At 40.9% G+C, this 12,640-nt stretch overlaps 1 protein-coding gene across 1 annotated transcript in view; it reads left to right on the forward strand.

Moving 5' to 3' along the window:
* lrfn1 (leucine rich repeat and fibronectin type III domain containing 1) overlaps positions 1 to 12,640 on the forward strand; it is a 158,965-nt gene that overhangs the window by 120,711 nt on the left and 25,614 nt on the right. The window contains exon 3 of the mRNA XM_055045551.1: positions 1,175 to 1,287. The gene's annotated coding sequence lies outside the window, so the exon portion shown is untranslated. The remainder of the gene's footprint in view (positions 1 to 1,174; positions 1,288 to 12,640) is intronic.

Genomic DNA, 12,640 nt, shown 5'->3' on the forward strand with positions numbered 1-12,640 from the left:
GCCTGCTAAACTTGGCTAGAAAAAAAGCTCTTGATCATGGTTTGTTCACATTTAGCTATTCCCTTTGTGAAAAAGAAAAAAGAAGCATGGTGTTGATCCACTATGTTCATGATATCAACATACATCAATGGATTCATCACATACCAAAATAAAAAGTGGTCTGAAGTTAATTATTTTTGCTCGACTGAACATATTCAATGACACATTTAAGAAAGCTTGGTGGTTTCTCTGCATTTCTCAGTTTAGGATTTATTTCTGGCAGCGAAAACAATAATCTTTTAATAAAGAGTAATTGCTTGGCGTAGATCAAAATGTCAACCATCTGCATTCAAAGTGCACACACGTCTCAAACTTGCAGCATCGAGACGCATTTTTGATGCGCGTAACGCGTTCCTTGTGAACGCACCACAAGAACAAACACCAATGAGAGGCATGGCTATGAGGTCTTGTTGAAGGAATAGGTAGAAGCTTCTTAAAGAGGCAGAGGCCAATTTTGAAGCGTCAAATTGGGAAGTTGTAATTGATATCTTCAACCTTTTTATACCAGTTGAAGTTAACAGTTACTTGATTGCGATGCGGAATGGCGCAATTTTACAGCACAATCAAGAGCTGCAAAATTGTCTAGATCTGAATATCAAAATTTGATGAGATGCTACAAAAGGCTGGTCGTCGAGGAAGAACAGCTCTTAATTCAGCACATACAATTTGTTATGTTAAACAACCAGCAATGAAAATGGGATAACATTATTGTGGTCTTCCAGCTAGAGAAAGACCAGCATGTCAACAAAGTAAAATTATGGATAAAATGCATTCGAAAGCCTGTGGCTGTTTTTACATTCAAGGTTTCAAATGATGAGTCACTCAACCGAATCACAAGGCAAAGAAACATAATAGGTAAACATTATTAAAACATATTCTTAAATTAGCGAAATACAGTAAGACCAGTCATTAAGAGGAGCATTGATGTGGATTTTAATTCAATGAGATTCAAAGCCTAATAAATTATGCTCTATTTTTGTGTCATCTGTGTGTCACAAGATGTTCTGATGGGTAAATAATCATAAATAAAAACATTAGGAACATTTTCAAATAGCCTTGAAGGAAATGTAGTTTGTGTAGTTGAGGTGTTTGTGTTGAATATCACACTTTTTTTTTTTTTTTTTTTGTCTCTCAGGAGCATTGCTTTTCATAGCATTTGGAGTCCTCGGCATCGCCCTGACTGTCTGGCAGCTGCCTGTTCAGGATGCTGCAGCTGAACCTGTGATGGACACCAGGGCTTGATATTTGGTAAGTTTTGTCTGAACATCTACACGCTGACAGTGAGTGGTTTCACGCCCCTTGCACAGTGAGCTCTGCCAGCTCAAAAACAAAAGTGAAAAAAAAAAAAGTGAAAAATGCAGCGGCACGCTGCGGTGTCATGCGGGATGGTGCAGGAACTTCACACAGAAAGTCGAGCAAAACTGCAGGTGCGAGAAGAAGTGGGTCAAATGATTGTTTCTGGAAATTTAACTCCGGTGTCCGGCGTTACTCGGCACGTCGAGGCACAGAGAGTATTTGCTGTAGTGCGCATGAGGGACATGCCTGGGAATAGACGGGCAATAAAGAGGAATTAATATTCTGAAATGCAAACATCACAGTGATGTGCATTGGCAGGGGTGAGTGGACTACATTTGGCTAATTAAAGTTGATTTGTTAAAAATGCTTCTTGCTTACGACAGATTAAATAGCTGTTTTTAGACAGAATTCATAGCTCGGTTTTATTTTGGGGAGTAAAACATGCTGCGTTTCCCCTGCTTGTTATAAAGCAATAAACGGTTCCAGTGAAAACTTTTCATACATTGAGGTTTGAGTATGAGGTTTTAAGTTTTTCTTGATTTACTTTAACCTTTTTTTAACAGAAGACTGAGTGATTAATCAAAAAATAAATAATGTTAATTTGAACATCAATATAATTGTTAACCACAATGAACAATGGCAACAAAAAGAAAAGAAAAAGAACAGAGCATTATTCTGACACTGTACAGTTTAATAATACAACACTTTCAGGTCTTACAACTTCACCTTTATGTCTCTGGTCGTTGATTTTTTATTTTTTATTTTTTTTGGCAATATGGACTAAAATATGTCAAAACACAATGAACCCAAACACACATAAGAGCTGGTTTTGGAATAAATAAGTCGCTCTAACCTCAATAATTCTTGAGGTTAAAAGCCAATATGTGGCTTATGATTAAGGTCAACAGCAAGAAACCAACTCACTTAATACACGTCCATCGATTCTAACTAGATGAACAAACTGCTTTTCCTTGCAGGGTCGCTGCGTGTCATCGATCTACCTTACGAGCCAAATTGTTGTTTATAAAATTAACTGAAGTTGGTTAATGAACCCAAGAAAATGGTTCAAATAAAACCAAAGCGCATCATTAATTAGGAGATTCATGTGTCATACAATGTACATAATGTCGTCGCGTACGCAATTTGTTTTTACAGACTGGATCCAGTGTGCTCAGATTTATGACAACTCGTGTTCCTTCTATGCATTCATAAAAGAAGGAATTGCAAAAAAACAGCAACAAAAAAAAGCTCAGAAGTGGAAGAGATGCAGACTAACGGTGACAAAACAATCCTTAAATCTTTGGGATTTTGATGTAGTAGCTGCTCATGAAGTCTCATCAACTTGGCAGCAACATGATTTGTGGATGCCGGCGTTCAAGAGATTTGTATCCCACTGCGAGAGATTTCAAATATGTAAAGATTAAAGGATTTTCCTCCAAACAAACAAACAATGTCCAACAATATGGGATGTAAGCATGCTACATATAGAATGAAAGGCAAACCACTGTGACTGCTTTCTCGTCCTGTAAAGTGTTTTCCAAACTTTATCTGATTATCAACGTTATTGATTAAACCCCTGAGAAAAGAAATTAAAATGAGAAAACTAGAAGCTCCCACTTATTCAGCAGACGGCACTTCGTTTTGGATTAAAGAGATAAAATGAGATTGAGCAATATTCTGGGATAGCACTTATTTTCAATAAAAGAAAATGGTTTAAATAATTCACCATGTTTTCAAATAGTCTAATCAGTAAATAATTACACAGTTATGAAGTGATCAGTCTAATTATTAATATATATTTTTTAAACTACTGGTTATCAAATGCAAGCCAGACTCTGAAATAGCTCCCAGTTCAAAGCAGGCGCAAACGTTAGCGTTGTTAACGTTAGCGGATCATTTTTAGCAAATCGTGATATTCTCCCAAAATTGCAAATCATATTTTATCTATCACTTGGTGACAGATAAAATATGTGCCGTCTGTGATTCTGTGTGATGGGAAACACGACTGCATGGTCAGAGTTTAAAGCTGCTGGTAGCTAATATATAGCTACTGTCTACTGGATGCTAGTGGCGAGCGCTTTGAGAGACAGAGTCACTTGCTACAAAAGCTACTGCACAATAAACCACGACATCAATACTGTTACAGTTAGGTTCAAGTTGAGCTTTTTGTGTTGACGTTATTAAGCCTAAGCTACACATTTCCGCTGATTCAGTCCATATGCGGTGATGAAGAGCTCCCAGTTAAAGTTGCTGTGCAACCGACTGTATCTTAGATTGGCTACAAAGCACTAGATAAACTCTGTTCTAAATGGCACAGTATAAAATCATACAGTAAGTTAAAACTCAGTGCACGCAATGATAGAGTAAATGATCCTTGCAGTCTCTTCGGAGGGCAGTCAGCTCAAAGGAACCGTATGCATGCGAGGTACAGAGACTACGTTGATAGCATCTATGTCAGTGTTTCCCAACCATGGTCCTCTGAGATACACTGTCCTGCATGTTTCAGTGTGTCCTTCCTTCAGCCCCAGCTGATTTCCATTGACAGCATTTACTGCAGTAACCTGAATTAGGTGTATCAGAGAAGGGAGAAACATGCAGGGTTGGGAAACACTGATCTACGTGGTACATTCTGACCAGGTTCTGCACTGTTACCTTTATGCTGCATCTGATCCACTTTGCTTATAGTGACTTTGCATTGCTGAGTGTTTACCCCGGTCTCCTGGGGAAATGTGTGAGGAATTGTGATGATCTGTGAACCTCTGACCCTCTGTGGTCTGGACCTTTGTGGTATTATTGGTCAGGGACTGAACAGAAAAATATGATGGCTGCCACTTGTCCTCTTCTGGTTCAAAGGGAACACCAGAGCAAAGCTAATTACCCAGCTTGTGTAACAGCATTGAACATAACAACATCCCTCTCCTCCCGCCCTCCCCTCCTCCTCATTGTATGCATAACGAGCAGCATCTACAACAGTCTGCATAACTCTGCATATTTTGACATCTTGCTGTTTGTGTGTCCCCAAAAACATTTATTCCCATCATTAAGTCTGTTTTTCTTTGATAAATTAAATTCATCCTTTCCTGATGACAGAAAAAAGGCTACTCTTGCTTGTGCACACATTGGGCTTATGCCCAGATGCTCTTTTAAGCATGTTTTTTATCCTACTTGAAAAGTCTGAGGGCAGTAAGGCAGCCAGCTAGCAGCTTCTCCACCTTTATCCTCCATTGCTCACATTTGTGGCACTACAAACTGCAGAGACGCTCTTCTGCACGCAAGCTCTGAATATTATTATTTTTAATAACGAGAATGGGAAGGGATGGTGTGGGGGGTGGGGTCAAGGTATTATCTTAAAATTCAAGTGCACGTCCGTCTTCTCCTCCCCGATCCGTGTCTCGGGGTCTACTTTTCTTGTCAAAGCGATCTGAATCTTCGCTGGCAAATCTTTCCCGGAATACCAAGTGCCGAGATCAGTGACAGTGGAGTGGGAGGCTCGGGGACATTCTCGAGGCTTCAGAGGAAGATATCACCTCCATCTCTGCACCTGATACTTGTTACCGCGGGCGCTGATCATCCGAAGAAATTAAGCGACACACCCGGGCGATTGCCGCCTCTTAGAACAACGTCTGTGGAAATCTAAACAGGGGGTTGGAGGGAGAAATTTGGCAAAGTGAGACGCACCTGCAAGCGCGCAAAGAGGCACGAAGCAGACGCCTGGCTCTGGGGGGAGCCATGCTCGCCGTCTTGGAGTGCTCTGGGGTTTTTTTTTCCCCCTGTCAGTCAGATATTGTTTTGTTCGCCGCAGACGCTCTCAGGGTTGGCAAACACATTGAACGCCGAGTCACTTAAAACATCCACATCTTGGCAGATGATTCGCTGTCCATTGATTTCCTCGTACATCATATTCTTTTGCCATCTTTGTTGCGTGCAGGGGGGAAAGGAGGGGCTTTGTTCGAGGTTTTCTGCACGTGTCTGTCTTTGAGCACTCTGGTTTGCACATTAAAAACTCGACGCCGCGCCTAATGACTCGTGGAGGTGCAACTTTATCCCATAAGTATCCTCATTAGATGCAGGGCCCCACAACTGAGTTTTAAAAATCCATTTAAGTTCGTGGCCAAGAATAGCACAGTAAGTGTTTGAGAGCATAAACAAGCCTCTGAAAACAAAAAAAGGAGAGTGTGATCTGTGAAGACATCCTCAAACCCTGCAGTTTATTCATCCTGTTATGAAATTAAATGTACACTCTCAGTGATACCTCACAACACAGCGTACAGCATAAGCGCCTCATACGAAGGCAACTGAGAAGTTTAAGTCAAGGAGGATAAGAAAATTCTACAGGAGCTTTGCAATTGTGGCTTTTTTCTTCCAGCGTGGAGTCCGTTCATGCAGACCATATGATGTGATGCAGGCGTGATAAAACAGAAGCACGTCTGAAAGTTGCAGCACATTAACCTTTGAGGGCTTAGATTTTGAGATCCCATCAAGGGAAGCTGCTGATTCTCTCTCCGTTTGCTTTCACCAGCAGAAATGCTCTCAAACATTTCGGGGCTGTGGATCTGGCAAAAAGGGCTCAAGCAGAGCATTAACAGCATGGCCACCATCTCCTGTTCTCTCTGTTGCTTTTGTGAAAATCAATCGCATATTAACTTGGGGTTACTTTCCTCACTGCATGAATAATGTAATTTAAAGCTTGGGTCTTTCAGATAAAATCACAGTGTGGCGAATGTCGCTGCGATAAAAATAATAAAAATTTAAGCTTTTTGACACATTGATTTAAACAAAAATAAAATGTAGCAGTAATTCAATTAATAGGTGAAATAAAAATTCTTTAGAACTGCGATGTAAACACAAGAGGCTGCCTTTTTCAAAGTACGATTTTATGAATATGCAGCATGTCACTACAGAGCACAGCTCTTTCTGCCTCCCAGTTCACGGCCGTACAAGTCGAGCGTTCTCACTTCCATCGCAAACGTGAACATCTGGACGCCCATCCTCAGGTTTCCACCCTTTGCTGTGCTCTGTAAGTGGCTCATGATGCACTGCTGGTGCTACACGGCCTCCATCTGCGCATTTCTTCCGAGCAACACCGCGACGGGAGGGGGGGAGGACCTCTCCCTTTCACATCATCTACCGGCGCATGCAGCATATGGGCCGCAGGATAGCAGCAGACGATATGCGCTCATGAGCTGCGGCTCCTTCCATTGTCTACCGCGCTGCAGAACGAGTGGGACGGACCCCTGAAGAGAGAGAGAGACCTGGCAGAGGCTCCGCTTCCATCTGCCTGCTTGCCTCGCAGTGGAGCCCAGCTCGCACCACTTGAGATTATGCTCACGTCCAAGTCGTTACTGTAATTTGCATTGGCTCATAGGCAGGGGAGAGCGAGGAGGTGGGGGAGTTGCACATGAGGCAGGGCTCTTATAAGTGGTCCTGGCAGCACAATGAGCCTGCATGGGTGTACTGTTATGGACAAGTGGCATGGGCAGAGCTATATTAAAGTGCAATAATGGGATTGTGCTGGTTGTCCTGCTGACTAAGATTACGGCTTGCGTTAGTGCATGAAGTAAATTATAGAAATGTGCAATTGGAAACCATCAGTCGTATTCAGTGTTGGTATTGTAGGCTTTAATATGAACCGTTCAGTTCATCTGTCCTTCCAGCTACTGAAGAGCCGTGGCACTCAGACAAGTACAGGTGCATCGGTTCGTTTTGATGCACCTGTATCAACATGAATACTGTGCTTTAGAGATCCAAAATATTGATGACATGCAGCCACTAGCATGGATGGATAGATAGATAGGTTTTCCTTTCATTCTGTAGTTTCTCAAATCTACCAACAGATTTTTTATATTTTGTACAATGATTATTTGTACTTTGTTTTATAATTTAAAAAATGCTCACAGATTTGTTTTGTAGGCAAATTTAAATTTCGTCCAATTTTTGTCCTAGGTTCTATCAAAATAATCAAACCTTTTGATGATATATCACAAGCTAAATAATATAAAGTATCTATCAATGTCGGCGATGTCACTTTAAGAACCTGATCACTGTAAGCAGTCGATACTTGGTTTGGACTCCTGTTGCACTAAAAAACATGCTAAATGTGCGTTTGGAACCGCGAACTGCTGGACTGACGTTAAGAGGTTTGAGTGGTCAGTGTGGTTGGTAAGTTCAGTCCATTTCCTACTTTATAAACCCAGAGGATGACACCTGAGAAAAAGATCAAACTTACAGCAGCACTGCCCTGTCTTTTTGTCAGTGTTGTTCAAAGCGGAAACATTATCATAAAATCTCATTAGGGAATTCATTAAAATTCGACGCAGCTTTGTTTGCGCCGTCTCTCTAACCGAATCTGTTTTGGCTTTTGAACGTCACAGCTGCATTTATTTGAGAGGGAGACAGTTTGAAAAAAAAACAACTTCCTGCTGTATAACTCAGAAGTGAAATCACATTTCCCCTCTAAGAAAAAAAAGTCTCTTTCAGCTCAGTTCCACAGAATGTTTTCTAATGTCCTCATTTTTCAGCCTTAATTTGTTTCCAGCTTGATAGCTTTCGGACTGCAATTTGGTTCGTCGGCTAATGTATCAAATTCACTAATTAACTAAAGGCAGAAAATAAAGCGCAACTGCTGATAAAGCAACTTCAATCAAATAGGTTGTGAACTCATTATTTATAGCAAAGCTACAACAACAGCGACTAGTAATGAACTTCCTGTAGCTGGTGGCAAAGTCACTACTTGTGCAGTATTTAACGCCTTTGTCCTTAACAATTGTTTCCATCAGTAGCCCTGTTTTCTTTTATTTTATTAGATTACAGTTATTAAGTTAAATTGAATCTACCAGAGTGGTTAAGATTGGGGTTTTAGTGCCAGATTAGCTTTTATTAACGTTCATTTCCGCTGTAAAATTAGTAAAACATCAGCATTTCTGCAAAGCAGCTAATCTGTTTTGTGTATCTGTGGCCTTTTCATTATTGAAGGAAACGGCCCTATGCAGCATTCATCTGTTTTAATTTTTGCACAAAGCCATTTAAAAAGGGTTATTGATAAAAGATAATTACGTGATTGATGCGAGGGAGGGAGATAAATACGTCGTTCACTCAAACACTGGGCCTGACAGGTTTGTGATTAGGGACTCGGCAAGTGTGGCGCAAGCTTATCTTCAGTCACTCTAAACATTTCGTTCCCATAATTGCCAGTTATACTGATATGTCATGGATTAAATAAATTGACCCCATTTTCCCTGCGAAAGGTAATCGGAGGCAGAAAATGTCGTATGAGGATCTAATTGGGCCAGAGGATGATGCGCGTTGCATCTGTTCTAATTACAGCAGTGTTGGATGCTGTTGTCTCACCTCTGAGATGTGCGCAAGTTGAGCAAGTAAATATGTGATGAAGGCAACGACTCGGCTTTGTTGCATCCAAAACCGGTGGATTATTATTAGAGAAACCAAAGGTTAGAGACAACAAATTGTGGATCGGCCAATCACACAGCAGCAACTCGTTGCATATAGGAGTCTAAACGTGCCGAAGACGACTCGCTGGGGCTCAAGGCGATCATCAGAGTCGGGGAGGAAGTATATTTAAGGGGCTGTGATTGTTTGTGTTTGGTTGTCTCAGTCTCGTCTGAGTATTTCAGAAACTGCTGATCCGCTGAGGTTTTCACTCATGACTAGTTCTCGAACGATCGGTGAATGATCAGAAACTGTCCAGGTAGTGGCAGGTGAATGGAAGATGATGTTGGGCATCAGAGGAGTGCAGTCAGACCGAAATGGCTTAGAAATAAAAATAAATAAGATAGAAAAGCTTTGGTTGTAAAAAGTTACTTTTACAACCAAGGTATGGGGAATACTACCTCTGAATGGACAAAACAAAATACCTGGGAGCAGATGGACCATAGCAGCAGAACATCAAAACTCCCATCCTCAAAGAACAGAATCCTGAGGCTCGGAGAGTCAAAGAGTTCAGATAAATCCAACCCGCCTCGCCCTGATCCCATAGGCTTTGCGTCCGAGACCTATCCAACCCGACTAATTAACTTTAATTATATTCCTTAGCCTGAAGTAAACCTGACATATTACGCTTTCATGTTTAGACCACCATTTAAGTAGGCAATGTAACGTCTCCTGTTTTGTTCAACATCTTCCAGCTCCATCTTGTCATGCGTTGTAACCACAGGGTGAGTCAGGTGCAAATCCTGTGGGATGTGTGATTGGTTGGATTCTATCTCCATGTTTGCTACAGTCTGATTAACTTCTGCAATGTATTACATGCACCACTGAAGTCCGGCCCCGACCCAAGCTGGCCCAAATTTTGATTTGGACCATAAATCTAAACTCCGCTTTCTCACAAATGGTTAATGACAGCTTGGAAAAACATTGGCTAAATTAAAGCATAAATTGAAGCAAACATTGATCCATTCTTCTTTAAATCAGTGTCATAGGTTTGTAGTTGGTGTGTAATGGTGTCAACCCACACTTTGGGTTATTTAGTACAAATTGAACATTGTTACCATCTCTAATGATGGCTACTTTCACCAACTTCAGCTCAAAGCGGCTTAGTCGGTTTCTTAAACATGAAAATACATTCACTGTACTCTGGTGGCCTCCAGTCACCAGACTTCAAACCAAACATGGCATCTGGAGGAATGGAAGATCAGCAACACCAATGTGCAGCTGTTAAATTTGCACCAAAGGTGTGCTGCCATCATGTCAGTATGGTAGGAAATCTTTGAGGAATTTCCCGAAACTTTGTTGAATTTTTGCCTCAGTGACACAAAGTGGTTCTAAAGACGAAAGTTTGTGTAATCTGGTGCTAGAAAGACAACAGGATGTGGACTTTTTCTGCTCTGTCAGAGCTGCTGGTCCCATAAGCACCAGCTCAGCATTCCCAGGGTTGCTGTCTGTTCAAAGACCCCAAGTTTTACAAAATGATGGCAAGTGACACCTGCAGACTCAAAGATGGCAGGTGTCAAGTTTGCGTTTTTCACTTTTTGTCCCACAGCAGGAAAATGCTATTGTACTTGTCAAATAAACCCATTTGTTAAAGTTAGCGTATTCTCTGCAGTTTTTGAGAAGCCACAAAAAAAAAAATAAATAAATACACACGGAGCACAATACGTCCCAACTGAAATACAGGACAAAAAAATCACACCTTTTAATTCTTAATCTGTTCATGAATGTTTGAATAGATTTTTGGGGGCATTTTTGTTGCTGTCAGACCTCTTGGGATCAAACACAACGTTGCTCCTCGTAGGTATATCTGCCTCTGCCATCCTGAGGGAATTAGGCCAGTGTGCTTCAACATCAGTGGATGCTTTTAGCTTTTAACTTTGGATGTAGAATAGTACTAGTAGAATAGTACTAGAGTAGCAGTATTAGTATAAGCAGGAAAACACATTGGTATAAAACAAAAAAAGGGAGTCACAGGGAACAGTTTTTCCCGTTAGCTTTAAAAAACACAGGAAAAAGGTAAAGAGTGAATTCAGATTGGTGTGTCAACCTAGCATTCCTAGCAGCACTGAAGAGACAGGATCATTTCTTCTCAGAAATTTATCACAATAAATGATACAAACAAAATAATAAATGGCCCTAATTTAGAGCAAGGTTAAATGGACGAGGCATGGAAAAATAAATAATAATGATTTTACAAGATATGTTGACCTCTTATTCAGCAGATGAAATGAAACAAGATTTCGATCTACTCTGCAGAAACGCATGGAAAGAAGCTCATAAAAAGCTCATCAAAACCACTCATGGGGCCTCTCTAGCCTTTAATTACCTTCAGGAGGTTTTGGGGAAATGCTTAAAATATTTCATATTCTTCAACTGGATCTTGCAAATGATGTTCTGCTCAAATTTAGCATATTTTCAACTTGGTCAGTTTTAAAGTATGGGACATCAGAAGGTGATATGAGGGCATAGGCTTGTTTTTTTTAACACTGCTACCTTCCAACTGTACACAGTACATTGGTTCAGCTCTTATTTTAATGGATCGCATAGAAAGTAGAACGGGGGAAAGAAACGCACCAACATTTCATCACATCTGCGTGCTGCAGAAAATAAAAGCATATCAAGGTCAGGACGGTGCAAATGCTGGAGTAAACGTTCTCACACGAAGATGCAAATTGAGTACGCGAGTTTGCACGAAAAGCAAACACTTTGAGTAATTTTCTTTTCTGTTGTTTTTCCCCCCAATGGATAGATAAGCACAGATACGGTGGCAAGTTGATAACAACTGAAGGCCAGCACATTTTCTAAAAGCCAGTCGCGCATAGATTAAAACTTGATGAGAATTTGCTTACCCACTGTAACTATGAACGATGTGACATTGCAGCGTGCTTCACTGGACAAAGAAACGGGATTACTAAAGCCTCCGGCGCATGTTTGGAAGATGTCATTCGTGACACCGCTTTGCGAAGGCTTTTCACCCGAGTTTTTTCTCTTTTTTTTCCCTTCATCTTGCCGGAAAGGTTATAACATAAAGACGAGGTTTCCGAATCCCGTCGTCTGCGTCAATTAGAGCCGTACACATTCCCTATTATTGCATCCAGTTAGCACAGAAGATTTATTCATGTGGATCGTGTTAGTAATAAATCTCAATTGTTTTTTGTCTCGTTTTTTTGTTTTAATTAAATGATACTCTGAAGGAGAAAGCCTGCGATATTTGAAAATGATAAATGAGGTCATTTAATCTTCAGGGTCTGGTTGAGAAGAGGGAGGGGGGAAAAAACGAGCTCTGTGTTGATTTTAATGCTCTCAGATTGACATCATGATGCCATTAAAGGGTTCACCAACTCAAAACTTTAGTTTTAGTGTTTGCTAACAAGCAATAAATATGAAACAGCTTAAAGATCATTCAAATACGAGGTTTTCGTTGGAAAACCTTGTTGAAACGCGTATCACAGTCTTCACCAGGCTGTTTCCTGGCAATGTGCTGAATTTCCCTTTCATTCTGCGCCTCCCATCGGTTTCAAGCCGTGCTGCAGGAAAATCTATAGTCAGAATCTTTTCTTCAACTTATCAGCATCAGAAGATGCAAGTGTATGCAGTTTTTTTTTTTGTTTGTGGAGATCGAGGAGTCCTGCTGAGTGTTTGTGCAAGAACTTCAACATTGACCCAGCATTGTGTGAAAACGCATTCATGTTGAGTGCAGATAGAGGGAATCATGGAGTCTTTGACTGATCCCTGCAAAGACGCTACGGCTCCCAGGCAAGAAGGTGTTTCTGATGAAACGTGTGGTGACTATTGAGAGAATATGTAAGAAATCCTATAAGGAGCTGCATCAGGGACCAAGCAGCACGGAACTAGGAGA

This window comes from Poeciliopsis prolifica, unplaced genomic scaffold, assembly GCF_027474105.1.
Source record: "Poeciliopsis prolifica strain line A6 unplaced genomic scaffold, Auburn_PproV2 SCAFFOLD022, whole genome shotgun sequence".
Lineage (NCBI taxonomy): Eukaryota > Metazoa > Chordata > Actinopteri > Cyprinodontiformes > Poeciliidae > Poeciliopsis > Poeciliopsis prolifica.